Source organism: Anabrus simplex, chromosome 2 (genome assembly GCF_040414725.1).
Source record: "Anabrus simplex isolate iqAnaSimp1 chromosome 2, ASM4041472v1, whole genome shotgun sequence".
In the NCBI taxonomy this organism is placed as follows: Eukaryota; Metazoa; Arthropoda; class Insecta; order Orthoptera; family Tettigoniidae; genus Anabrus; species Anabrus simplex.
Window position 1 is genome coordinate 324,794,389 of NC_090266.1, and position 27,962 is coordinate 324,822,350.

General features: G+C 39.8%; 1 protein-coding gene and 1 long non-coding RNA gene across 3 annotated transcripts in view; one reads left to right on the forward strand and one right to left on the reverse strand.

The window, feature by feature from the left end:
* The window catches only part of nes (lysophosphatidylcholine acyltransferase 3 protein nessy), a 478,088-nt gene that overhangs the window by 124,836 nt on the left and 325,290 nt on the right, over nt 1-27,962 (forward strand). The gene's annotated exons all lie outside the window — the stretch shown is intronic.
* LOC136864109 (uncharacterized) lies at nt 1,011-27,930 on the reverse strand. Its single transcript, XR_010859270.2, has 3 exons — nt 27,097-27,930; nt 1,314-1,410; nt 1,011-1,220 (listed from the first exon to the last, which is right to left on the reverse strand). It is a non-coding gene; the product is annotated as an uncharacterized lncRNA (long non-coding RNA).

Genomic DNA, 27,962 nt, shown 5'->3' on the forward strand with positions numbered 1-27,962 from the left:
CGTGGTTTCCCATTTCACACCAGGCAAATGCTGGGGCTGTACCTTGATTAAGGCCACGGCCGCTTCCTTCCAACTCCTAGGCCTTTCCTATCCCATCGTCGCCATAAGACCTATCTGTGTCGGTGCGACGTTTAGCCTTTTTACAGAACAGTGTTATGGGTCCTTGGAATCCACTTTTGTCACAAAATTGCTTGTCTGAATAGCACAGTAGCTACTTTCTATTCTTGATACAATAGCCTTAACACCTGCAATTTAACCATGCCATTTCCCTGTCATCAGTTGAGTTCTGTCAGTATATACAACCATGCATCATTCCCGTAATAGTACTTTTTTTCCTTGTAAATAACTGTCCACCAAGGTGAATATTTCCTCATTTGCAAAACAAGCTTTCCGGAGGTTGCAGAAAAAAATCTCAACAACATTGTTGTATATTATACTGTATTGTGCATAAATCAGAAATGCATGAATTACATCACAGGTTAAATCCAACTATTCATTGAAGGGAACACTAGCTTTTTATTCTGCAAGTAATCTCCAGTTCTGTGGCTTTGTTCATGTGCTGAGCGGGTCTTGAAAAAGTGGAATCTGACAAGCATTTTATTGATAACAGAATACTGTATTGTGTTGCCAGGCTGAGTGGCTGAGATGGTTAAAGCGCTGACTTTCTGAGCCCAAGTTGGCAGGTTCAATCCTGGCTCAGTCCAGTGATATTTGAAGGTGGTTAAATACGTTGGCCCAGTGTCAGTAGATTTACTGGCACATAAAAGAACTTCAGCAGGACAAAATTCTGGCATCTCAGCATCTTCGAAAACCATAGAAGTAGTTAATGGTATGTAGAAACAAATAACATTGATTAGAACATTGTCTTTCAACCAATATTTTAAAAATAATTATTTTTATATAGTTCTTAATGAGATATTTAACAGTGGTATGAATCCCTACAGATAGTGCAATAGCTCACTTAATAAGAAGCCTCGCTTGACTTTTGTTACCTGCAGTAGTTGACAAAATAAGTTTCAATTTCTTTAATTATTATTATAATTAATCATATACAGTTGTATCAGTACACTAAATGTTATTTCAAAACCAGATTTTGGACTCTAAGGTTCATCATCAGTGTTGAAATTATTTTAAAACATTTCATTTCACATGAGTGTGTTATCACAATTAGTTGTTAAAATAAGTTTTAAACAGTTAAAATGGAGCCCTCTTGAGATCAGCTGCAAAGAAAAAGAAAAAAAACAAGTGTAAATGTATGCACACAATACTTATAAAAGTTAATAATGATTATGTAACAAATATATATTACATACCATATGAAGGGCTGGCTTATTCTCGTTCTCAGCCTGTTGATCTGTTGATCAGCTTTTTTAACGTATCCTGGGGGCCAATGACCTCGATGTTAGGCCCCTTTAAACAACAAGCATCATCATCATTTAACGTATCCACAGAGACGCACATGAGATCCTGTCAGTTGGTACAATGATTTTTATTTACATGCATCTACAAATTAAACACACTCAAAACATTGATCAATGCTGTCACAACAAAAATGCTCACATACAAACCACCATTTAAAAACAACTGAATAACACAGCACATAGAGGTTACAACCTTGGAACACAAACAGTTGACTGCTTGAAATGCATGTCGCACCTGGCTACACAATAACCTTCTTCCAACAACTCACTTAACAGTAACTCCCAAATAACTTACTTCACCGTCAAGATCATCTCCTTATATATATAGGTCCTGGCCAGGCTTCTAGAAAGCTACATTACAAAAAGTACCTTCGTGAAAATTCTATAGAGTGCGTAATACATAGATTGTAATGTACAGAACATTCTTAATCGTTCTTGTGCCTATTACCATTCTGGAAGTTACAGTGTGTTTCACAATTATGGATTACAAATTATATACGGGTAATAAATTATAATATTAATTTACAGGTGTTTACATTAACGGAACTGATATAAATGTCTATGTACATGTCATAACCTCACACACAATACTATCATTCAATTACGTAAATAATAATACTACTAATACTTTCATGACATAACTTCACACACAGTGCGATCGTATCGTAATAATACAAATACTAACTGGATGTAACACTTCACATACATACATACATACATACATACATACATACATACAAGTAACAACAACAATAATAATAATTGTAAAATAATGTTGATAATGATAATCATGATCATGAAATAATAATAATAATAATAATAATAATAATAATTTTTTTTGCTAGGGGCTTTACGTCGCACCGACACAGATAGGTCTTATGGCGACGATAATAATAATAATAATAATAATAATAATAATAATAATAATTCGATCTCAATATTTGCATTAGTTACCCATGGGTGAGAGAATATTGTTTTCAAGTTATAACTGTTTATCACACTTGCGTCAATATCCCCCCTATAACTTGAAACAATTTCCACACTTTGTCACACTCGTCGACTTTGCTTTGGATGTGAATTGCATCTTCTTTCTTCCTCGATGTCGCTGGATGTGCTCTCCTCCTCTTGACTAGTATGTGCCGTGTCGGGGGTCGGGGTTGCCTCGCTGCCAGCCTCTTCCTCGATGATAGTCGATGCGTTCTCCTCACAATGACCAGATGGTGCTGTGGCATTAGTAGCCTTTCCTCCAGGCTTACTCTGTATGCGCAGCGGTTGGGTGACTCACCGCAACTCCGATGCGTGGACCTTGACAGGAGGGTTGGTCTTCAGTAAGTAGACCCCATGGCCCACCTGTTTATTCACCTCGATGGGACCAACCCACTTAGGTGCGAGACCTGCGTGAAACCCTCCAATCTTATTACTGACTGGGTGGTTACGTCGCAGTACTTGCTGTCCTGGTAGGAAGATCTGGGTCTCTTCGACACATTGAGCCTTTGCCTGGTTAAGTGATCTCTTCTCAGCCAAGACTTGCTTCTCCTTGATGTTCTGCTGCTGCTACTCTGCCAGGGAAACAGCTGCATCATCTTGACCCGAATTGGGTGGTGGACGAATCTCCTGATCCCCGGTGCCGTACAGTTGTCGACCAAGAAACAGCTCTGCTGGGGAATAGTCGGTGGTATGATTGATGCGTTGTTACAGGGCAAAGCGTGACTGCTGTACCTGACGGTCCCACAGTCGAAGTCCTTTGTCTATCAGGTGGACTCGTAGCATATTTTTCAGCTCCTGGTTCCGTCGTTCCGTTAGATTTGCCCTTGGGTTGTAGATAGGGGCGGTCCAGTGCTCCACACCCCATTCCGTCATCATTTGCTGCAACTTCCTCGACGTGAACTGACTCCCGTTTTCTTACAGAATGCACCGTGGATAACATAACGGCTGAATACCTCATCTTGTAGCAGGCTGGTGATGTGTCCCGTCATGGCTTCAGGTATCGGAAATGCCTCAATCCATCTTCTGAAGAGGTCAGTGATTACTAGGAGCCCTGTTTTACACCGTGGTGTTCTAGGGTAAGGACTCATCAAGTCCAGGGCTATGACCCCCAACGGGCGTTGTGGCCGTCTTCCTCGTTGGCTGGAATCTGCCTTCCTGTTGCTCGCCTTGGTGCAGGCACAGATGTAGCATCCCTTCACGTAGTCCAGGATGTCTTTCCGCATGTTGACCCTGAAGAATCTTCGTCGGATAAACTGATATGTCTCTTCGCCTCCTGGATGTCTGGCTTCCATGCTGTCGTGGAACTTCTCGAGGATGTCCATCGTGTGCTGTCTGGGGATCACCATTACTGCAGGCATGTCAGAGAGGTGCGACCTGTACATCAAGATTCCTCCGTCAACCTTGAAGTTCTTGTAGCACATCTTTAATTCCGTCGGGACAAGTCGACTATCTATGTTCTGTCTCCTAATCCACTGTGTCGTGGTCCTACAGGGCTTGTTTTGTTCCTGCCACTGTTTGATCACTCCCAGATCAAGTTCCTTCTTGATGGTAATAAGAACAGGTTCCGTAGGCTAACTCTGGTATTTTTGTGGGAACTCCCTTTCGACAATGGTGCTCCTAGCTTCAGGTTCCATCGCTGGGTTCCTAGATAAGCTGCCTGCTCCTATGTTTGTCGGTCCTGGGAGGTGACACACATAAAAATAATTCTGCTATTAACAGAGCCCATTGCATCAATTTAGATTTTGAGCCTGAGAATGACTTCAACCATTTGAGAGCAGCGTTATAGGTGTAGAGCTGGAACTTCCTTCCCTCCAAGTAGCCTTTGAATTTGCCCATGGCCCACACCATGGCTAAGGTGGTTTTCTTCTCGGCAGTGCAGTAGCGTTGTTCGGTGGGAGATAGTTTCCTGCTGGCATACTCGATGGCGTCCCTTCCGCCGTCACTTCTCTCCTGGAATAACACTGCTCCTAAGCCAGAGTCACTGGCTTCCATCTGCAGGCACGTCTTCTGTTGAGGGTCGGGATGGGCTAGACCGGGAGCATTGCATATCGCAGCCTTAATGACTTGGATTGCTGCCTCTTCCTTGCTGGTCTATTGGAATCGGCAGTTGTTAAGGAGTAGATCGGTGAGTGGTATTGCCTTCTCTTCAAAGTGTGGCACGAAGCTGCTATACAATCCACACAAGCCAAGGAACTGGCGTGCTTGCTGCTTGGTCCGCAGGAGTTCAGCTTCTTTGATAGCTCGATTCTTCTCCGGTTGCCATTCTAAGCTTTCAGATGTTAGGAAATGGCCAAGATATTCTACGCGGGACGGCGAAGTGGCACTTCTCCAGTTGGCAAGTCAGTCCATGAATCTTCAGTCGTTCCAGCACTTTCCAAAGATGTACAAGATGTTATTGAAAATTCTTGCTGTGAATTAAAATCTCGTCGAGATACACGTGGCAAAAATCTCCAACATATCCTGATAATACCTTATCTATCACTCGCATGAAGGTGCAGGAGCATTCTTCAATCCAAAGGGCATTACTGCAAACTGGTACAATCCTCTCGGTGTCATGAAAGCGGTCAGTGGTCTAGAACATTCCTCGACCTTCACTTGCCAGTATACGGAGTTGAGATCCAGCGTGCTTAAAACCCTAGACCCACTTACTTGTTTCAGCGAGTCTTTCAGGTCAGCCATGGGTTAGGCGTCACTAACGGTCTTTTCGTTCAGCCTGCGAAAGTCCACACACAGTCAGTACTCCCATTCTTCTTCTCCTCCTTCTTCTTCTTCTTCTTCTTATTCTTCTTCTGTAGGGTGATAGGTGAAGCCCTACAGGATGTAGAGGTTCAATGAGACCTTGCCCTTCCATTTCTTGAATCTTCTAGATGACGAAATTGCATCTATCCGGGTTGATTGGATATGGATGTTGCTTGATAGGTGAGGGGGCGCAGCATTCAATGGTGTGGGTTACCATGGCAGTCCATCATATTTTATTCGTGATGTCTTCCGGGAAGTCCTTTAAGGTGTGTCTCAGCTCTTCTTCTTCACTCGGTCGAAGATGTGTTAACTGGATATCTCCCAGGTTTACGTCAACTTCCGTATCCTTGTGAGTCCAGAGATTTCCATCGTGCCAGGCGACCCACAAATATCTGTCTTTTCCCAAAAAGACTTCATGAGCTGCATAGTCTAGGATCACTTTGTATTCACCAGAAAGTCATGACCTGATATGATGTGAGGTATCAGGTTCTGAATCACTGCAACATCAATTACAATAGGCATGTTCATGCATTTAGCGGTAAGTTTTAGTCTGTCCTTGGATGGAATAGGTTACCCCGTCTGCTGCTCCCACTGTCCTTCCGAGGTGATGAGACTTCATAAGCGGTAGTAATCTGGCGACAGTCCCGCTGACAAATGAATGACTTGCTTGGCTGTCGAGTATGGCTGACAAGTTCTCATTGCCAATTCTTAAGATGATAGCTGGGTGGGGTTGGCCTATTCCACTCACTATCTGACCAATCCCTCTCCTACTTGATCAGGGTTGCTTACTTGTCAGGTCTTGAGGCGCATCCCTGTTCCCAGTCCCATCCCCCCTCAATCCAGAATGTGCCAGAACTAGTTTTCTGACATCAAGTCTGGGCACTTGTTCTTCAAGTGTTCCACTCTTCTACACTGGTAGCACTTCCTAACTGCGCTGGGCTCTTCTGTAGCTTTGTTGCTCTTATGTTCCTCCTCCAGCTGGGCGATGATTCTGCGTGAATTATCAAAGGATCTGGGTTGTGTTACTTTCACTAGGGGCTGAATTTTATCGTAGAGTAACTCTGTGATATCTGGTAAGATCTCTTTTTCGCTTCCTTCCGGGTGCAGACGCTTGAAGAGTTGGTACTTCTGCAAGGTGCTAGCTCTTATGCCAGTCGGTTGTGCCTCAGTCAGTAGCTTCTTTTTCACTGAGCTCTTCACCCCTTCGGAATTAAACCTAGCGAGGAATTCCCTCTTGAAGTCCATCCAGTTTAGATTTAATCCTTTCAAGTTGTTCCACCAAGTAGTGGCTTCCCCTTTTATGGCGGTGTGATGAGTTGCACAAAGATGTCCTCTTGGTAAATTAGTCCTTCCCAGTAGGTTGACCGATCCCTCGACAGAGCTAGTAAAGGTTCTCCTCTAGTCGCCCGTGGTATTCTGGAAGGCTCTCTATAATCACCTTCGGGTCTAGGTGTGCTGTATATTGCCGGTTAGGTTTGAGGGGGTTAGAGGTGTGGTGATACGCCCTGTTTGTGTTAATCTATCTTCTACTGCGTGAAGGATGTTTTAGATGTTTTCCTTGATATTCTGCATATCTCCTTTGATGGTCGAGAACCGGTTTTCTAACCTTCCTTCAACAGCAGAAATATGGCTCCCAAGATTTCTCTCGATGGCAGAGATACGACTTTCAAAATTTCCCTTGATGTTGGAAATCCTTCCCTCAACCTGTTGTTTTATGCCAGAAACCATGATTTCCACCCCCTCCTTGAGGTCCAAGACATCCCCTTCCACTATGCTTACTCTAGTATCGATCTGGTCAACCTGTCCCAGTTTTGATCTGATGTCCGATATCCGCTGCATTAATCGATCGGTGACGTCGCTAATTTGTGATGAAATTTCGTCATTTACGGTTGAAATTTTTGATTCTAGGCCCTGTTCTACATTGTAGACCTGTGTACACTTGTGCTATCTGTTAGGTTAAAACTGAGTTTGCTTAAGAAATTTCGTCTGAAATTTTGCCTGAAAGTTTGTCATTTACGTCTGAAATTTGATCAGCAAATGTGTTATTCTGTTCATTGAGTGCCTGGATCATAGTCATTATGTTAGAACACATTTTGGGAATATTTACTTCATCTTGCCTTATGTTAGAATCAAATCTTGTTGTCCTGTGGTGTCCGTAAAATTGGGTTCAAAGTAATGGCTCCTTTCCCATTTGTAGCTGTGCAATGGTGTTATGTTTATTATTGTTGGTGTAGCCGAGTTGCGTTTGACGTGCGAGCTTGCAGCAGAGCTGAACATATTTTAGCCGAATTTTATCCATACATCTGACAACTTTTTTTTTTTAAATTGGAAAGTGTTTTATCCCACATGAAGACTAAATCTTTTACTCATGCAATTTTACAACCATATCTTTTAAACTCCAAGAACAGCAGCTGAGTGTACAACTGCAAATGGGACTTAAATACGAGAGTTGATGAATTGACCAACAAGCAAGACACGAATGTTCATGTGCACAAAATGTTTTTTATATATTGTATTTTATCCTGTACATATATATATATATATATATATATAAGTTAAAGTGAAGATATGTTTTATACACTAATTTTAGGACCTCAACATAATATTTTATACATACAGTTGCAATATTGTACATACTGACATATATGCCAATTCACGTTGAGACGTGCCCCATTTGTATATGACTAAATGCACATCATAATATGACATTCCTTTGACAATGCAATTTAATCAAAGCTTCATCATATAAATATGTATTCATGGTTCAGCTGAAGATGACCTTGTATATGGGGTCGAAACCGGTCCTGTAGCTTAATATAAGCAATAAACAAGTATTGATTGGTGTAAATTCTTTCCTATTTTTAATTGTGTAATTCGTCAATATGGAAATGAAGATTATAGATTACGATATACCACTTAATCGAGCAGCTCGTCTTCTTTCTCCCAGTTCTTCCCAGCCCAAACTTTGCAACATTTTTGTAATGCTACTCTTTTGTCGGAAATCACCCAGAACAAATAAAGCTGCTTTTCTTAGGATTTTTTCCAGTTCTTGAATCAAGTAATCCTGGTGAGGGTCCCATACACTGGAACCATACTGTAGTTGGGGTCTTACCAGAGACTAATATGCCCTCTCCTTTACATCCTTACTACAACCCCTAAACACCCTCATAACCATGTGCAGAGATCTGTACCCTTTATTTACAATCCCATTTATGTGATTACCCCAATGGTGATCTTTCCTTATATTAACACTTAGATACAGTGATCCCCAAAAGGAACTTTCACCCCATCAACACAATAATTAAAACTGAGAGGACTTTTCCTATTTGTGAAACTCACGACCTGACTTTTAACCCTGTTTATCATCATACTATTGCCTGCTGTCCATCTCACATTATCGAGGTCATGTTGAATTTGCTCACAATCATGTAACTTAATTATACTCTATACAGAATAACATCATCCGCAAAAAGCCTTACCTCTGATTCCACTTCTTTAATCATTCATTTATATATATATAAGAAAACATAGAGGTCCAATATTACTGCCTTGAGGAATTCCCCTCTTAATTATTACAGGGTCAGATAAAGCTTCGCTTACACTAATTCTCTAGAAATAATATAATATAATATAATATAATATAATATCATATAATATAATATAATATAATATAATATAATATAATATAATATAATATAATATATAATTTTCTAGACCGGGCGAGTTGGCCATGCGCGTAGAGGCGCGCGGCTGAGCTTGCATCCGGGAGATAGTAGGTTCGAATCCCACTATCGGCAGCCCTGAAAATGGTTTTCCGTGGTTTCCCATTTTCACACCAGGCAAATGCTGGGGCTGTACCTTAATTAAGGCCACGGCCGCTTCCTTCCAACTCCTAGGCCTTTCCTATCCCATCGTCGCCATAAGACCTATCTGTGTCAGCGCGACGTAAAGCCCCTAGGAAAAAAAAAAAAAATTCTAGAAATATAGCAACCCTTTCAGTCACTCTTTTGTATAGTCCAATTGCACTCATTTTTGCCAGTAGTCTCCCATGATCCACCCTATCAAATGCTTTAGAGAGGTCAATCGTGATACAGACCATTTGACCTCCTTAATCCAAGATATCTGCTATATTGTCCCCTTCTCCGGGGTCGCTCAGTCGGCGGAGCGAGAGTCCCAAAAGGGTGGATTGTTCGCAGGGCCGATTTGCTATTACGGGACCGACCTTCAGAAAATTTCTATTTACAGGGCCATTGGTGACTGGATAGGAGACATAATGTGAAATAAAAATCAGAACAAAATAACCACTTCATTTATTAAAATATAAAAACAAAACTCAGTCTGGACAAAGCACCAAAAGAAAAAAAAAATTGTTTCAACATCTCTTCAACATAATTCAACTGCTTGATCTTCTCATTTACAAATAACTATAAGTCCTTGACATGCTTTGTCGCTTCATGGGATTCAGTAATATCTCCAATGAACTCCAACCGAAGCAATTCTCTGTAACATTGATTGATCGGGCAATTAGTGATACCGTCGTACTAACATCAACGAAACAATGCCACATTGAACATGAAAATAACTATTTCTCATTACTGTTTTAATCTTCACAAATTCTCATTAAATAATTTTTACTTTAACACATCTGTGACAGATTTTCTATTTAAATTATATTGGCATACTTGGAGAAAATTCTCTTGAGAAATTACTTTGACATTTCTGAAAAATCCTTCCTAACTCATTTTTTCCACACCACTGAGAATTTCTTTACATCTTATTCTTGAGGAATTCTATTCAAATTATTTTTGTGAAATATTTTACAAGTTAAGAAATTTTATACAATTTTAAGAGATTCCTTTGAAAAATTCTTTGAAAAATCCATGGCGCATTTCTCCCCTCTCGCAGACTTCGCTCGAGTGTATTCCTTTATAAATTACATCAACAATTTCTATCTGACTAGTATTCTATGGATGGATAGAGCATCACGTAACACCACGCGTAATCAACAACAACAACAACAACAACGTTGACCAATAAATCACATAAAAATATGAAAAGAATAAGCATTCCTGGAAAGACATGAATAATATTCATGAATAACTCAATCACACCAACTGTTTATAGGCAAATTTATCATACAGCTGAACTTGTCATATGTTATTATCATCATCATTTATTATTATATTCTCCTCTTAAATTTTATTGAAGACCCTTATAGCATGAATCAATCCTAATCAGAATTCACTAAGTCTGTTGTTACAAGACGACATAGGATGACTAAGTTAATCTCGAAGAAATAATCATCACCACCATCATCAGAAGGATGCGTCTGTGAGCCCCAGGAAAGGCTAATAATAAGCAAGTCGTACGTTATACAATATCGGTTGTTGAGCGAAGGAATGAACTATTATTAGTCCCTAAATATTATCAAATCACTATAAATCACTATCATCACTATAATTCACCATAATCATTATGACTGATATGCACCCTAATGGTCCCATATAGTCAATTTCATCTTAAAATCTACCATCATAACGCCGTACATTTTTATTCTCAACAACCAGTCAAATACCCGACTTTCGTTATTATTATAATGAATTACTTTTATTCCTCCTATTATGGCTCCTAGAAACGTCTTCTCGATGAGCTGCTCCTAGTACACATCAATGCCCATCCCTTCTGATATCAATTATATCACAAACTAATAGTTCATTAAGACTTCGATTTACTGGTATTTACTCTGATATTTAATTTTATCCTCCTCGTCGTGATTATTATAACCATATTTTATTATTATTATTATTATTATTATTATTATTATTATTATTATTATTATTATTATTATTATTATTATTATTATTAGGTCTTAATCCCCCATAATTCCTTTTGAGGATCTTAATTGTACATGACCTCATGTAACTCATTAGCAACTGGGATTACTTATCTTCGAATCAAAAACACGAACATTGTTCTAAGAAAATGCAAAGATTGAAAATGTAGAAACCATAAATTAAAGAATGCATGAGTACTCCACCATCACCATTTAAATACAACATTTCCAAAAGAAACTACACTGCTCTAAGCAAGAATACAATCTACTATTCATCTACCGAAAGCGAAGAAATTTTACAATGGTACTTAAGGTTCCGATGGAAATCCTTGGCGTCGGGATGCAACTATGGGTGTCAGCGTCCTCTTCCTGCTCTATGGAGGCTCATAGATATACAAGGTCATTGCACTGGCGTGCACACTTTGGCTTAACCCATGATGACTACGGCTATGAACAGCAGCGTTGTATCACTCCCACAACGTTCCAGAAAATTCCAGGATTTTCCTCGCGTTCGTTGCATGCTGTCGGTTCCTCTTCACAATGGTAGCTGAAACTAAAATTTTGTATAAGAAAAATGGTTCCACACTAGTTGTATTCTATTAAATTATTTATGACACTTAACTGGCACAATGATGTACGATCAGGTTCAGTTGTACCCCAAGCTTCAAATTCCGAGCACATTCACAAGATTACAGTGAATCTTGAAACTGACGGAACATTATTACTAGTATTTTGACGTTCTATAGGCCAGGTTTCCTTTCGAATATTCGCTTTATATAGCTCATTTCCCGTACAATATCCAAAGAGACACTCCATGAATTTCCACTGCAACACTCGGCTTAAGTGAGCGCACGAACTGTCTGTGGTTTCTCAAGTTCCACTCGGTGAACCGTGCGGCTATAACACTTCGCTCTACACCGAAGTAGGCTGAAGAAAAGTTGAATTAGCACTCAAATTACATAGTGGCTGTGCCATACAAGAAATACGCAGAAAGTAACCATATCTGCAAAAGTTCATCTTCTTGCTAGATGGTTGAAATTATACGATGTTCCTCCTGAAGACTGTCTTACTTAATTTCTCCTCAGAGACTCTTCCGTTCAATTCTCTTGTAGAAACTATACTGTTCTCTTCAGATTTTCCTTAGAGACTTCTCCTCGAATTCTTTCTAGAATAATCTCAAGACCTTCCAGCACCTTCCTCGATGTTCATTGGCTGTTGCCCTCCTTGTGACGTAATTCGTCCTTCACACCGGCAAGCAGATGTATCCAGAGTATCCTTCCCCTCTCGGCAGTCGGCTCGCTAAGTGACGTAATGTGTGATGTGGCGACCTTCACCAGCCTGGTGACATAACACGTCCGCCAGCACGGCACGGTAACAGCTGATGTATACTTGCTTGTAACCCAATGTTCGGTAACAAAAATTACTCCAGCTTCCCCAAATTCAATCAGGCACCATTTAGATGGGTACAGTATCTTGCTGGAATCCTACAAGTTGAGCTTCAGTGGAATAACCTTTCCTAAAACCGAACTGCCTTCTGTCGAATCAGTTATTAATTTCGCAAATGCGTCAAATATAATCAGAAAGAATGCCTTCCCAAAGCTGACATGCAAGCCTGTAATTTTCAGCTTTATGTCTATCACCTTTTCCTTTATACTCTCCATTCATTTGGTATAGCTCCTTCAACCAAACCATAATCAAATAGGTACTTCACTTAGGGTGCTATATCCCAACCCATTGTCTTTAGTTTATCCCCAGAAATCTTATCAATTCCAGCCGCTTTTCTAGTTTTCAACTTTTGTATCTTATTGTAAATGTCATTGTTGTCATATGTAAATTTTAATACTTCTTTAGCATTAGTCTCCACTTCTATCTGGACATTATCCTTGTAACCAACAATCTTTACATACTGCTGACTGAATACTTCTGCCTTTTGAAGTTCCTCGCATACACACTCCCCTTGTTCATTAATTATTCCTGAAATGTCCTCCTTGGAACCTGTTTCTACCGTAAAATACCTATACATACCCTTCCATTTTTCACTAAAATTTGTATGACTGCCAATTATGCTTGCCATCATGTTATCCTTAGCTGTCTTCTTTGCTAGATTGAACTTCCTAGTAGTTACATTTGAACAATTTTGTAAGTGGCATTCCCTACGTTTGACACTGTTGTGCAGGTGTTCCCAACAAACTGTACCGTAATGCATTCGAAACTGCTCTGCTGAGGAAAATAAATACACTTCATAGTTTTTAATTAAAGGTACTGTACATCCGAAATGATGTCAATTATTGTACGGCGCGAGTTGGCGGTGCGGTTAGGGGCACGCAGCTGTGAGCTTGCATTCGGGAGATAGTGGGTTCGAGCCCCACTGTCGGCAGCCCTGAAGATGGTTTTCCGTGGTTTCCCATTTTCACACCAGGGAAATGCTGGGGCTGTACCTTAATTAAGGTCACAGCCGCTTCTTTCCCATTCCTAGGCCTTTCCTATCCCGTCATCGCCATAAGACCTGCCTGTGTTGGTGCAACGTAAAGCAAATAGCAATAAAAAAAGTCATTCTGTATGTGGACTCCAATTTAACATGATTTTGTGATTAAGTCAGCAATGATTATGGCATAAATTGGATATAGGCTACAGTAATCTACCACGAAACTGAATATTCTAACCAGTTTGATTTCTCATTGCCTTGCTTATTTTCTCCAAGGCATTATTTCTTAATGTTATTGCAATAATATGGTACTCGTGGGTCTTGTCGTAAAAGAAATGGTATTTTTGAACCAAATCGATAAGTTTTCGTGTCCGTTCTTGGTAAGTTGAATAAACTATAACGAGACAGAAAGTTCCCGATCGTCTGCAGGAAACAGCTGACTTTGCCGCAGAAGCTAATAGACATTTGCCGCCAAATGACTGACCGAAATATCCCAATCATTTACGAAGTTGCAAGGATGTTGATAATACTGTTAGATTCCACTCCGCTAGTCAAAAAATATTCTTGGCAGAGAATGCTGTAATGTTCGGTTCTATTTGATTCGATTCAATTCGACTCGTGGTGATAGCCATCTCTATCTCCTGTTTAAACACATGTTAAAAACAAATTCTGTTCGATTTGATTCCATTTCACTAGGTGGGAGCGGGCCTATAGACGTCGACTGCTGTTCCCTAAAAGAAAAAATAAAGTGAAAGAGGATAATACATTTTTGTAATAAATGCGTAAATGACATGGCCGATAGCAGTTGTTACCTCGTTAGAAATACAAGTACTTACAGGGGTTAGACAAGGTTGTAATCTTTCACCTTAGCTGTTCATAGTTTATATGGATCATCTGCTGAAAGGTATAAAATGGCAGGGAGGGATTCAGTTAGGAGAAACTGTTGTAAGCCTATGCTGATGACTTGGTCTTAATGGCAGATTGTGCCACAACTTAGTAGTCTATTATCTTGGAACTTGAAAATAGGTCAATGAGTATGGTATGCAAATTAGCCTTTCCAAGACTAAATTGATGTCAGAAAGTAAAAAATCCAAGAGAAGTGATTGTGACATTGGGGATACAAAGCTAGAATAGGTACATGATTTCAAGTATTTAGGGTGTTTGCTCTTCCAGGAAGGTAGTATAGTGAGATTCAATGAAGGTGCAACAAAGCTAATGCAGTGACCTTGCAGTTGCGATCAATAGTATTATGTAAGAAGGATGGTCTGTTCCCGGACTGAACTATCTTTTCACCCGTCTGTTTTCAGACCAAGTTAGCTTTATGGAGAGGAAGCTGGGTGGACTCAGGGTATCTTAAAAGGCAGAAATAACTGACATGAAAGTAGCGAGAATGTTTGTTGGTACAAACAAGCAGGAACATTGGCAGGCGGGGACTCGGAATGAAGAGAGAAAGGATAAGATAGGAATGAACTTGATGAATGAAGCAGTGTACATAAACCGGCTTTGGTGGTGGGGTCATGTGAGGCGAGTGGAGGAGAATAGGTTACCTAGGAGAATAATGAACTCTGCTATGGAGGGTATGAGAATTAGAAGGAGACCAAGATGACAGTTTCTGAAGATTTAAAGATAATAGGTATTGAACTAAATGTGGCCATAGAACTAGTTACAAATAGAGGAATATGGGAGTGGTTAGGAAATTCACAGAGGCTTGCAGACTGAACGCTGAAAGGCATAACAGTCTATAATGAAGGGGGGTGAGTGTGTGTGTGTGTGTGTGTGTGTGTGTGCGCGCGCGCGCGCGCATGGCAGCTATTACGGAGTTCGCCAGATATTACGGACGGTAAGGTGATTGGTGAACCGTGTATTCAAGGTGACTATTTTCCTGTCTTAGCACAACTGAAGCAATTTATCACTCCTTTAATTCATCTGCTCTAGCCTGTGTGGTCCCACAGTCTTACCAATCTGTTGATCCATTTTTAAAATTCAGGTCTCCCATAACTATATTTATGTCATAATCCGTCAAGGTTCCCAACAGTTCTTGCATTTGTTTATAGATTTCCTTAACCCCTTCCTGTGATATATTAGTTTTTGATATGAGGACATGGATTAAAGTGATGTGTCCTTTTAGTTGTATGCAGTGATCTGAATATGGTACAAAGTTTGAGATGTTCTTAACCAAGCGGCCAGCTTCAGAGCTACTTGAATAATACAGGGTTGCTCCTTCGGTTCTTTGTTGTCTATTACCTGTCCAATGGATCTCACACATTCGCATGATATCAAGTATCATCCTTTCCATTCCGTGGGGGGTGACATTCCTCTGCTTTCCCACTTAGAACAATGTCCTTAGATTCCACATAGCAATTCTCATTCGTTTGCTGTTGTGTTTGTTGACCAGTTGCATACTTTCTGAGTGAGGGTTGTGGACCACCTCTTCATGACTAGTAATCCATTTCACTCTTTGAAGCCAGGAAACTTGGAAGTAGCAGCTGGCAAACATACCGCATAGCACACAACTTTACATATATTGCTTACTTCCATGATGTTTTACAAGGGGTACTTTTTTGATATTTTTACATTTGGCTTTACATCGCACCAGTATAGATTTGTCTACATGGCGACAAGAAAGGGCTAGGAGTGGGAAGGATGTGGCCATGGTCTTAATTGACTTACAGCCCCAGCATTTGCCTGTGGTGTAAAAATGGTATACCATGGAAAACCATCTTCAGGGCTGCCGACAGTTGGATTTGAATCTACTATCTCCTGAATGCAAGCTCACAGCTGCGTGCCCCTAACCACGCGGCCAACTCGCTTGGTAAAAGGGGTACTGATAGATGCAGTGGGGTCCCTAATTCTTTCGCATCCACTATTCATTATAAACTAATAATTTTTCTTCTGATAGAACATGTTCTTTATATACTATACGTGCTTGTGTTTCTGTCATTTTCATAGTTATTTAATGTACAGGATCTTTATTTTAAAGTTGTGAACGATAGGTGCAGTACTATTTATATGATGACTTCTTCGTGTACAGCTGCAGTAGGATGTTAGGTAATGTTAATATGCGAGGCTGATAAATGAAGTTGCCTTATTGAGTTTGACAAGAGTTTAATGTCGTGTCCATCGCTGTGGTGTAAATATGTTTATTTTAGCATTGTAGTTTCTGCATGAATGTTTTTAGTATAGTGTTGCTTAAAGAGTGATTTTTACATTAGGATAACATGTTTTCACTGCTGAGTGCTGTACAAGTTATTCCTTGTCAAGGAGTGCCACTTTCAATTCATTCGCAGAGTTCTTTGTGTCTGTCTTCCAAATAAGAAGGTCCACTAGGTCCTTTCTTAACCCTCTAACATGTTGGGCGCCAATGTTTTCTCTCTCTTATTCTTTTATGTTTTGCTCCATGTGCCGACACTTTACTTTTACCCTGTGTTACCGGACACCCATGTGTGCCGTGGCCTTGCAGGAAAACCAAAAATATTCACCGGTGTCCCCTGTGGTGCTCAACGTTTTACTACACAACTCTCTTCTTTCTGCACATGTGCACAACATGGGCCAGACAGGCTTGCATTTGAAATGCATACATGTTCCAATTTATGGCATAATTTTCTTATAAATAGAATAGAATAGATTTATTTATCAACAACAGGTTATTTTTCCAATTAAAGATGATTGAATAAAACATACAACAAATGCACCTTAAATGAATAACACTAATTTCCTAAAATAATAACTAAGTTCAAACTAAATCTAGAGACCTTTATATATGCATATTTACAACACCTTAAATAAATAAATAAATAAATACATAAATAAATAAATAAATAAATAAATAAATAAATAAATAAATAAATAAATAAATAAATAAATAAATAAATAAATAAATTTCCTTAAATAATTGACATTATTAAACTACATCTAGTAACATTTACATATTTACATATCTTACAGATAGGGCCTTACATTCATGAGGTCATTAGGGCACATCTGATTTTAGACAGGGGTGAGTGAAAAAGGTCCACTGATTCACCCACCTCATTCAGTGATGTTAGTGCCCTCACAAGCAATGAGTTAGCCCGAGCCACAGTTCTCACTTTAGGCAGGTGAAAAATATACCTTTGCCTAGTTTTGCGACGAGGAACATGTAATGGAATCAGCTCCAGTAATGTTGAGCAATCCACTCTATTCATCAGACACTTATAAAGAAAGAGGGCATTGGCACATCTGCGGCGTGAGTGCAATGTCCTCATGCTCATAGTCTTGCAAAAAGACTCGTAATCGGTAGTGATGGGACATTCAATTCATTTTACTGAATCGATTCATTTGATTCCGTTCATGTTACTGAATCAGTACAGTGATCCGATTCACGGCTCATTGGTCACCGCTCCTACTGCATCTGTGTAGTATGTGCTGGTAAGACAGCAGCAACAACATTCAGTGCTCGCAGCTGCCATCTGGTCTTCATACTATGAACTCCTTTCTTAAAAAAATGCTAGTTACTCTAATACATCGAAGGTTTCCGGCAACACAGGGTGGGAAAGGTTAGGATTAGGAAGGTAGCAGCCATGGCCTGAATTAAGGTACAGTCCCAGCATTTCCTGGTGTGAAAATGGGGAAACTACGGAAAACCATCTTAACGGCTGCTGATGGTGGGATTCGAACCCACCATCCCCCGAATGCAAGCGCATAGCCACGCGATATTAACTGCACGACAACTCGCTCAGTCATTTTTGAAAATATGTATTTTTCTATCAGCTGAGGATTTTTTTAATCGTCATATTTTGTATAGGCTACCCGAGATGTACAGTAGCCCGCTGGTTTTCTGATTCAGCATACTGTTATTGCGTCTGTCCACATATGATTGAAGTCTTGTGCAACGATGTGACATATGAACTGAGAGAATACTGAGCCATTCTTCCCAATATAAAACTGGTACTTTTGAAAGGTCATGAGCATGACTCTTAGTCATAGGGCAGGCTAGAGTCAAGTTTAATTGTCAAATGTCAACTAAGTTATAATACTAAGATTCATTAAACTAATAAATAGTATAACCTAATAGCCTACCTACTTCAGAATTATGTTGTGACTACCTTTTTAACACTGCAAATAAATCCATCTATTATTTAAACCTCCCTGTAAGAAGAGGACAGTGAATGCAAATGGGTATTATTTTCAAATGAGGTGAGCTCGAGAGACCATTATAGCATACGATTCTTTCAGTGTAGCATGGCTCACTGTATGTCTCGCTGCAGTGAGCCGATAAGGAGCCGTGCGTATCTTTTGTCTCACTGAGCCGTGCTCGTTCACGATTCTTTCGGTGTGCGATGGCTCACTGTATGTCTCGCTGCAGCGGAAGCTCGGCTCTCCGCGTGTCCAGTGAGCCGATAAGGAGCCATGTGTACCTTGTGTCTCACTGAGCCGTGCTCGTTCACGATTCTTTCGATGTGCCATGATTCACTGTCTCGCTGCAGCAGAAGCTCGGCTCCCCATCAATGTCCAGTGAGTGCGCCACTCAGCACTGTCCGCTGGGAGTAAGCTGAATCGTGTGCCGTGAGCTCGCCGTTCCTGTGAATCGATTCACTCGGACACTTCAATGAATCGATACAATGCTTCGAATCATGCATTCAGTAGCCAACACTAGTAATTGTACGAAGCGAGAGAAATACCCAAACCCTTGTAGCTGATCCATTTCATGAACCTTATTTGGACTCTTTCCAAGTTTTGTATTAAATACTGCTTGAGAAGGTAGCCACACCTCGCAGCAGTATTCTAACGATGGCCTGATTAGAGTGCAAAACAAAGTTATTATAGTTCTAGGAGAAACAAAAATTCGGCTCAGTTTCTTTTTAGAAAGCCAAGTATTTAAACCCTTTCCTAGAAATCTTATCTAAATGTTTCTCGAAGGAAAGACCATATCAGTTTGAAAATGTCACACCAAGATCATTTATTTCATTCACACGAGCTATTTGGAAATTGCATAAATGGTAAGGGTAATTTACTGGTTCTAACTTATGTGAAAATGTAATTGTGTTGCATTTTGAAGTACAGTCAAACCTCCCTTCTGCGGACACCGTTGGTTCCGAGGAATAATGTCCGTTACGCGAGGTGTCCGCTAAAATAAGTTTGTAAAAATAATCGAACATTTTAACGGCAAAGAACATCCACCTTAAATATAAGCATGCATATCTTTATTTTTATTATTCTAAGTCATTTCTGTGTTAGTATTTCATAGAGAGTTATTATAAGTGATTTTACATCATTTACAAGCATTACAGCTTCGTGAAGTAATCGTGAAGCTTCGTCTGTGTAAATTTAGCACATGTTTTCTTAACTGCGATATTCTCGAAAATGGAATAAAGTCTGTTAAATGGTTCCATAGTGTTCTCGCCGTACTCGCGGTCCAGCGTGATACACAAATTCTTTCTCTGTTTAAGCATATTTAGTCCCTGCTTCATTGTCAGAACTTCTTGTTCTTCTTCCGCCTCACCGTCATCGTCACTTTTCGTTCCTGATTCAGGCTCTGTAAAACGATAAAAAGTTTTACTCTATTCAAAATGGTCCTTTTGTACGATTAATGAAGGCTGCTATGGATAGCTAGAAATATTTACGAAGTGCAGTGAATTAAATGAAAATTTGGCTTGAAAGAATTAAAAGCTGTCTATCACAAGAAGAAAATGAATGAGGAGTTGAGGTGCAAACAAACATGGACCTTACGATACGTGCAACACACAATTACTGAATAACTTGATAACACAGAAAGCTTACCGTAAAGTGCGTCCTGGAGTCGGGACTGCCAGTCGCCCTCGAGATCGTCACAGCAAGGAATATTCTCTTCTTCGGCTTCAATATCATACGTCAATCCAGCTGTCGTTGCTAAAGTCTGAAGTTCATCATATTCATTTTGAACCTCTACCTCTACTTGTTCTTCAACTGTAGAATTAACGATGCCGCATTTTGCAAAGCATTTCCTGATTGTGGTTTTGCTGACTGCATTCCAGGCTGCCTTTGTTCACGAAACTGCATTGCCAACATCGATCTTCTTCATCAAATCAAAAGCCGAGTCTACTTCATCCATGTGTGCCACTAACAACCATAAAACCCTCTTACGATAGTCTAATTTGAATGCTTGAAGTATTCCTTGATCCAATGGCTGAAGATGAGAAGTAGTATTGGGTGGAAGGAACAAGAGTTTTACATTTGAAAGCTGTATTTCTGGATGGCACGTAGCATTATCTAGCAATAAGATCACGTTACACTATCTGGCCTTCATCTTGGAATCCAAAGCTAGGAGCCAATTCTCGAATATTGCTGACGTCATCCATGCCTTTTTATTCGCATGCCATTCGACACCAAGACAATTTAAGTCCATGTTTTTAAAGCACCTCGGTCTCAAGGATTTACCGATTATTAGAGGATTTTCCTTTTCACAGATTCCGTTACAACAAAACATGATGGTGATTCTTTCTTTTGACATTTTCCCACCCTTGCAACTTTCATTCGGCAAAGTCAGTCACTTCTTCGGGATCGCCCTAAAGAACAGACCAGTTTCATCAACATTCAAAATGTCTTTCGGTTCGTAACTATTCAAAATGTCTGGTAACCTATCTTTCCAATCCGCTACTTCAGTTGCAGACACATCACCACCTTCTCCACAGACGGTTTTGAAACTAACGTTAAGACATTTTCTAAAACAATTTAACCAACCATTGCTAGCTACAGAATTCTCAACTTGCAGATTATTTGCGATTTCTCGAGCTTTTTCTTGTAACATTGGTCCACTCACACACAGTTTCTTCACTCGAGCACACTTGAACCACTCATATACCGCAACGTTCACTTCTGAAAAAACTGACTCCCACTTTCTTTTCACTCCTCGATTCCTATTTTCCTCCCACTCCTTTAAAATTTCAGTTCTATTCTTCACAGTAGTGTTTATTTGAGTTTTCCCACAGTTGAATTTTTCGGCAAGCTTTCTCACTGAAAGTCCCTTGTCACTTTCTATAATTACATTTCTTCTTGCCTCAAGATCTAAACATGATTGTCCCTTGTTACTCATGTTTAACAGACAACTGAACTGCTACAGTATTTCTGTCTCACGAATTAGCACCTGTACTGTCTTTTCCTTCTCAAGTTGACTACCTGAGCTTGACCTTATCAGTGACAATCCGAGTTATGAATAGAATGATGCAAGAAGGGACGAAAATCCCCAGGTAACTTGTGAGTCAACAGTCTCAGGCAGCATTTTTGGGCAATTAGAATTCTCGGAATAGGCCTATACACCACTAGGTAGAATTGCATTCCTGGGCCGATGACCTTCGATGTTAGGCCCCTTAAAACACCAAGCATCATCATCATCAGAATTGCATTCCAATGTACACTCTCTCCCCTCGCACTCAAAATAGTACAAACAATCAAAAGGGATTTCCTTATGTCTGAAGAATGGTTTTAAAAGAAAGGATGACATGTGGTCCGGCGTAATAAATTGTCCTGCAACGTGTAAAGTGTCCGCTTAAGTCAAGTGAACTGGACAAATGGCGATGTCCGCTGTCCGGAGTTCGAGTTGTCCGCTTAAATGAGGCCAATTTAACACTTGTCTTATGTAAAATAAAATCGGTTCCGAGGGAAATTGTCCGTATAGGCAGGTGTCCGCTGCATAAGGGTGTCCGTTAGGACAGGTTCGACTGTATTCAAACCAAGCAGCGACTTTTTACACCAGTTGCTTAGGAGGTTTAAGTCAGACTGTAGCAACTTACAGTCCAACTCACTATTGATCACCTTAAAGATCTTTAGATTGTCAGCATAGAGAAGGCAATTACTGTGTTGTATAACTGATGTTATATCATTTATGAATATGACAAAGAAAAGAGGGCCCAGTAAAGAGCCTTCATGTTGAACTGAATCAAAGGCTTTGGAGAAGTCCGTGTAAACAACATCCACTTGTTGCCTCCTATCCAGAGATTGTGAAATGAAATTGATATACACCACCATATTGGACACGGTAGAACGTTTCTGTACAAAACGGTGCTGCGCTGTATTAATATACTGTGAAACTGAACTGTACAGTCTCTTATACACGATCTTCTCTGCCACCTTTGAAATCGGGGACAATAACACAACAGGCCTATAGCTATCAAACACTATTTTGTCTCCTTTCTTGAACACAGGTATGTCATAACCTTTCTTTCACTCACATGGAAAATATTCTGATGAGAATGGCATATTTATTATGATCCTAAGTGGCCTACCTAGCTCAGATGCACATTCTTTCAATAGTACTGCGGGTACGTCATCTGGACCACATGATTTGGAGGTATCCAAAGATGCAAGAACTGAAGATACCTCTGCTGGAGAGGTCACTATTGAAGTTAGGACACGGTTGAAGTGGATAGATTACACTGTGCGGCAGGTGAGTGATACTTTTCAAAGGTATCTGCAAAACTGTCCAAGATGCTCCTCTTGTCCTGTAATTCTTTCCCTTCCTGAATCATAGTAGACGGAAGGCGAGATGACCTCCGTTTGTTGCTTACAAAATTCCAGAAACACTTTGGGTTGGCAGCTAATTTTGATTCCATCAAAGTTATATAGTTTCTGTATTTTTTGAGCTGAAGACGCTTAAATTCACCGCGTATAGACGAAAATTGCACATAATCACTACTATGGCTCATGTTTTAAACTTCCTTCTTGCACTCTCCTTTTCTTTTAATTTATCTATTACCTCAGAGTCGTACCAGCATGGGTACTTCCGCGTGCTAACTATCCGGGGCGGTACAGTGTCTTTTATTACAGCGTGAAGGAAGTCGTAGAAAAGGGTTAACGCCTCATCGATTGAGGGGGAGTCCTCTATTAAATTCCAGGGACACAACGAAATGAGGTCTCTCATTTGTGGAAAATTGGCCTTAGTCCATGCGAACATAAACTTCCTCTGCGGTACGGGGCGCATAACTCGCGGTAAAGATAGAGTGAATTCTACAGCTTGATGGTCGGATGTAATTACCTTTTCCATCTCAGAGCAGTCCAAGTGTCCACAGTATTGATCTGAGAGTAGAACAAGATCCAGGAAGTTCTTGTTTCTTGTTGGGAAGTGACTCATTTGATTGAGTCCGAATTCAAGAAGTACGAAGACTTTCCGCACATCTTTGTTTTATAACGGGACCAGGATTCCAAGCCAAATGCCTGATGTTAAAGTCTCCGCAAACTACAAGGATATCCTGCGGGTTTAAAACAGCTGTGACGTTGGCCAGTGTTGGTCGAAGATTACTCATCCTAGCAGTCACTTCGTCCTGTGCCAGGTAGCAGCACACTACAAATGCAGACCTTCCTGATGTTGGGGTGGCCTTGACCATGAGACACTCCCAGTCTCCCGCCAGCTCTGGCCGGGAAACTGGCCTTAGAGCAGATTTCACAGCAATCATAATCCCTCCCCCTTTCACTTTGCTACTATGGACCTGATGTCTGTCTTGACAAAACAACAGTAATCAGTAGACAACAGTTCATTATCACCAACAGAATCATTTAACCAACTTTCAACTATACAAATACAATCTTTGCTGGCATCACTGAAAGCGAGGTCAAAGTCCGTCAAAGAATTACACATGCTCCCTACATCTTGGTAGAAGAAATTCATACCGCTGTCATGCTGGGGTCCTGGATTCAGATGTATGTCGCCGGACAAAGCCAATAGAAGCACACAAATCGCTGAACCAGATATTTTTGGACTAGAGTTTGCCTGTTGCTTTCTCGCAGATAGATAGTTTCATTTGAAGCCAGCATGTGGGCCGAAATACGAAGCTCCGAACCATTCACAAAAGCGCTTTCCCAAAGGTTTTCATATTTCACGTCGAAATCTAGCACATTCTCATCCCGGAGGCAAAATTGAACGGACGTGATACTACATTTGAACATTACTAGTAGACAAAAGACATGGAGCGATACCGACACACAACTACTTTCGGACGCAATCTTTGCATCAAGGTAAATAAAAGTAAAATGAATAAGTAAAACTCATTTTTATTTCACTCTCAACAGGATGGCAAGTCAGAATTATATTAAAGTGATTAATAATATTGAAACTATTCTAAGTAGCCTACATAGATGATGGTGGAATGGTGTTTTTCTCACAAATTGCTCCAATTGCTCCAATCTCACAATACCAGAATTAACTGTTGAACCACAGATTTACTGTTAATTGATAACATTTACACAAGTTCAATGGATCAGAACTTTAAGTACTGAACCACCAGTACTGCTATTCACTACCTACATGCTTTGCACCTTACCACACTCATTACTACAAACATTCTTCTTGTAGTCTACACATACAGTTTTGGATTTCCTGTCTTTTTTCTTTTTTTTGCTAGGGGCTTTATGTCGCACCGACACAGATAGGTCTTATGGCGGCGATGGGATAGGAAAGGCCTAGGAGTTGGAAGGAAGCGGCCGTGGCCTTAATTAAGGTACAGCCCCAGCATTTGCCTGGTGTGAAAGTGGGAAAGCACGGAAAACCATCTTCAGGGCTGCCGATAGTGGGATTCAAACCTACTATCTCCCGGATGCAAGCTCACAGCCGTGCACCTCTACGCGCACGGCTTCCCTGTCTTTGTTGACTGGACACATGCAACACCTTTTCCCCTTTGCACCAGGCTGAGTAGCTCAGACATTACAGCACTGACCTTTTGAGCTCAAGTTAATGGGTTATCTCTGCTCAGTCCGGTGGTGTTTTAAGGTGCTCAAATATGCCAGCCTTGTGTCAGTGGATTTACTGGTACATTAATGAACTGCGGGACAAGATTTCGGCACCTTGGCATCTCTAAAAACTATAAAAGTAGTTAGAGGTGCATAAAACCAGAAACATTATTATTATTATTATTATTATTATTATTATTATTATTATTATTATTATTATTATTATTATTATTATTATTATTATTATTATTATTATTCTCCTTTGCCTCAGCTTCTATGCCTTAAGATGGAGTCTGCACATTAGTATTGCATATATAGTTATTTCTTTGCTCTTCCGTATGAGGCAACATTACTCTTTTAGAAAGTTGCTGTAGAAAATGTTTCCTCTTGATAGTGAATTTTGTTGAAAAATCTTGGTGTTGTGTCTCATTCACAAGAAATGTGTTCACTCAGTCTACATCCAGCATGTTGTGAAACAGCGTACAAGGCCATCTCTTGGTTTTTCTCCTTGTTGTGTAGTTTCCTGACATCTGGTCCAGAATATCTTCGGCAACTTTTTTGTTTGATTTTAGTGTGCCAACCAAGATGAGTCCCTTTGTAAACATTGATGTGGCCAAAGGTATGGATGTGAAAGAATGGTCACAGGTAATGTAGTGATATTTATGTTTGTTAGGTTTGCACTCATTTTATAGTGTAATTTGCTTCCCTATTGAGCACACCTGTGTGATCTAACAGTGTCAAACTCTTTTCCAAGCAATTAAAGGCGTGCAAAGGGTCATTTACGGGAGCTTAGAAGTTTCTTTGAAGTTAACAATTAATATACACCTTAAGGACCCCATGATATGTAACTTAAGGGTACTTGTAAAAATTACCACATTTTTGGATAAGTTTTTGCCTGGGAAACATGTCACTTCAGTCTTTAAATCATATTATATTTGTCGTCTTGTAACAAGGAGAATAGCTGTGTCGTGTGCAGTATTATAAAGCAATAACTATTTGGTTTCATGGTTGGGTCATTCAGACCCATGAATATTCATCGAGGATTAATGAAAAGGAAAGTAGGAGACGAACTGTGTTAATGTTGGAAAATTTCACTGAAATGTGAGTGCTCTTGAAGAGAAGCCCATCTAAATCTCTGTCACTTCCTAGATCCTCCCAATTCAAATCCATACAATTATTACAGGTGGAGGATGTTTAAAGGAAAAATGTACACTAACGAACCTTACACAGGGCCAATGACCTAGATGTTAGGTCCCTTTGAACGAGAAGCATCATCATCATCATCATCATCATCATCATCATCATCATCAACCCTTACACAAGAGAACTACAGGAAGACATTTGGTAAGTTACATCAACATCTCTTAAGCTGAGATTCTCCGAGTGTTAGCAAACCTGTTTTAAGAGATGGAAAATGTGTTCAAGAGCTGAGAGCTGTCACTTGAGCATCTCCTTTAAGTTTTCTAGTTCACCAAAAATAGCTTTCTATGACTTTTATTTGACACTGTGTGGCGCAGATATATGGTGCACATTTGACCGGCCAGCGGATGAGTGTCAATAAGGCGAATGACTTGAGTACTGCTGCTGCAGTTACAAAATAAAAACCCTGTTGAATTGTGTGCAATGAAGTGATGAAGGATTGTAAATAAGAGTTTCTGACATTGCAAGGGAGATATGGAGTCAGAACTTTTGGTCTAGGAATATGTACATGTGATCATGTTGTTTTTCTTCTGCAAACTAACTTTGCTTCCTGATCACTTTGAAACAAGAAAGCAGTTTTCAGGAAGATCATTCCACTTCTCAATTTAATATTTCTACCAGATTGAAAACTTCTATTCAACATTTTTATACGGTATTAATTTATATGCTAAGAACACTTATTTATCTGATAAGATTTTAATCAACAGATTATTTTGTTCACCTTGTTTTCTTTTCTTGAGTGACATAATTATTTGGAACAACGGAGGACACTTTATATGGCACTTATATTTTATACCATTATTATCATTGCTTGCCTGAAGTTAAATTTGCTGCACGTCGCTTCACTGATGCGCTGGTGTGCAAACTATCTGAATCCTGTCCTACCATTTTGAGATCTCCAGAAAAGATCTATAAAAGCAATCAACAAGAATAATGAAAGATTACAGCCTTGTCCCACTTCACTTGTACTTATAACCAGGAACTTGTTCTACCATCAAATCTCATGGAAGTCTGAACTTCAACATGAAGACCTTTGATAACTTCTGATAATCTCTGTATGATGCGATCCATCAACGTGGTCATGAACTTTGTCTGTGGTCATATATGTTTTCTTTTCATGGCACTACTTAATAACATACACAAAATCTGGTTCCAGTGACAGCTTTGTGGTCTTCTACAGCTCTTCCCACACCTGTTGTTGATATTCATAATAAAACATTCGAGCATAATTGTTTTTCTTTTCTGTTGATAAGGCTTTGTCAAAAAAAAAAAAAAAAAAAAAAAAAACTTCACTAACCTTGGATTTGCTCACGTTATCTGTCAACAGCTGTAATACATACTGTTCCTTGTGTGTGCATATTGCTACAACTCTTATCAAACCACCAGTTGGTTGCAAGTCATGGCACTTGACGGAACAGTTGTGCACATCACGGAGCGCATAGTCATGGTATTTATCTTCTTGAATTTTGTACGCCTATGATCTTACATGGAGAATTGCTTGAGTGACCATCCTGAATGTTTCAGAATGTTCATTTTGTTTCAGTATGGCTTGGAATTGATTTTCATCTATTGATTTTTAGGATTGTGGCTCACTTTCATTATTTTTCAGGAGGCATAAATGACTTTAGAGCCATGTGTATGAAAATATATTTTGCACATCTTCTGTAAAATGCTTCATTTC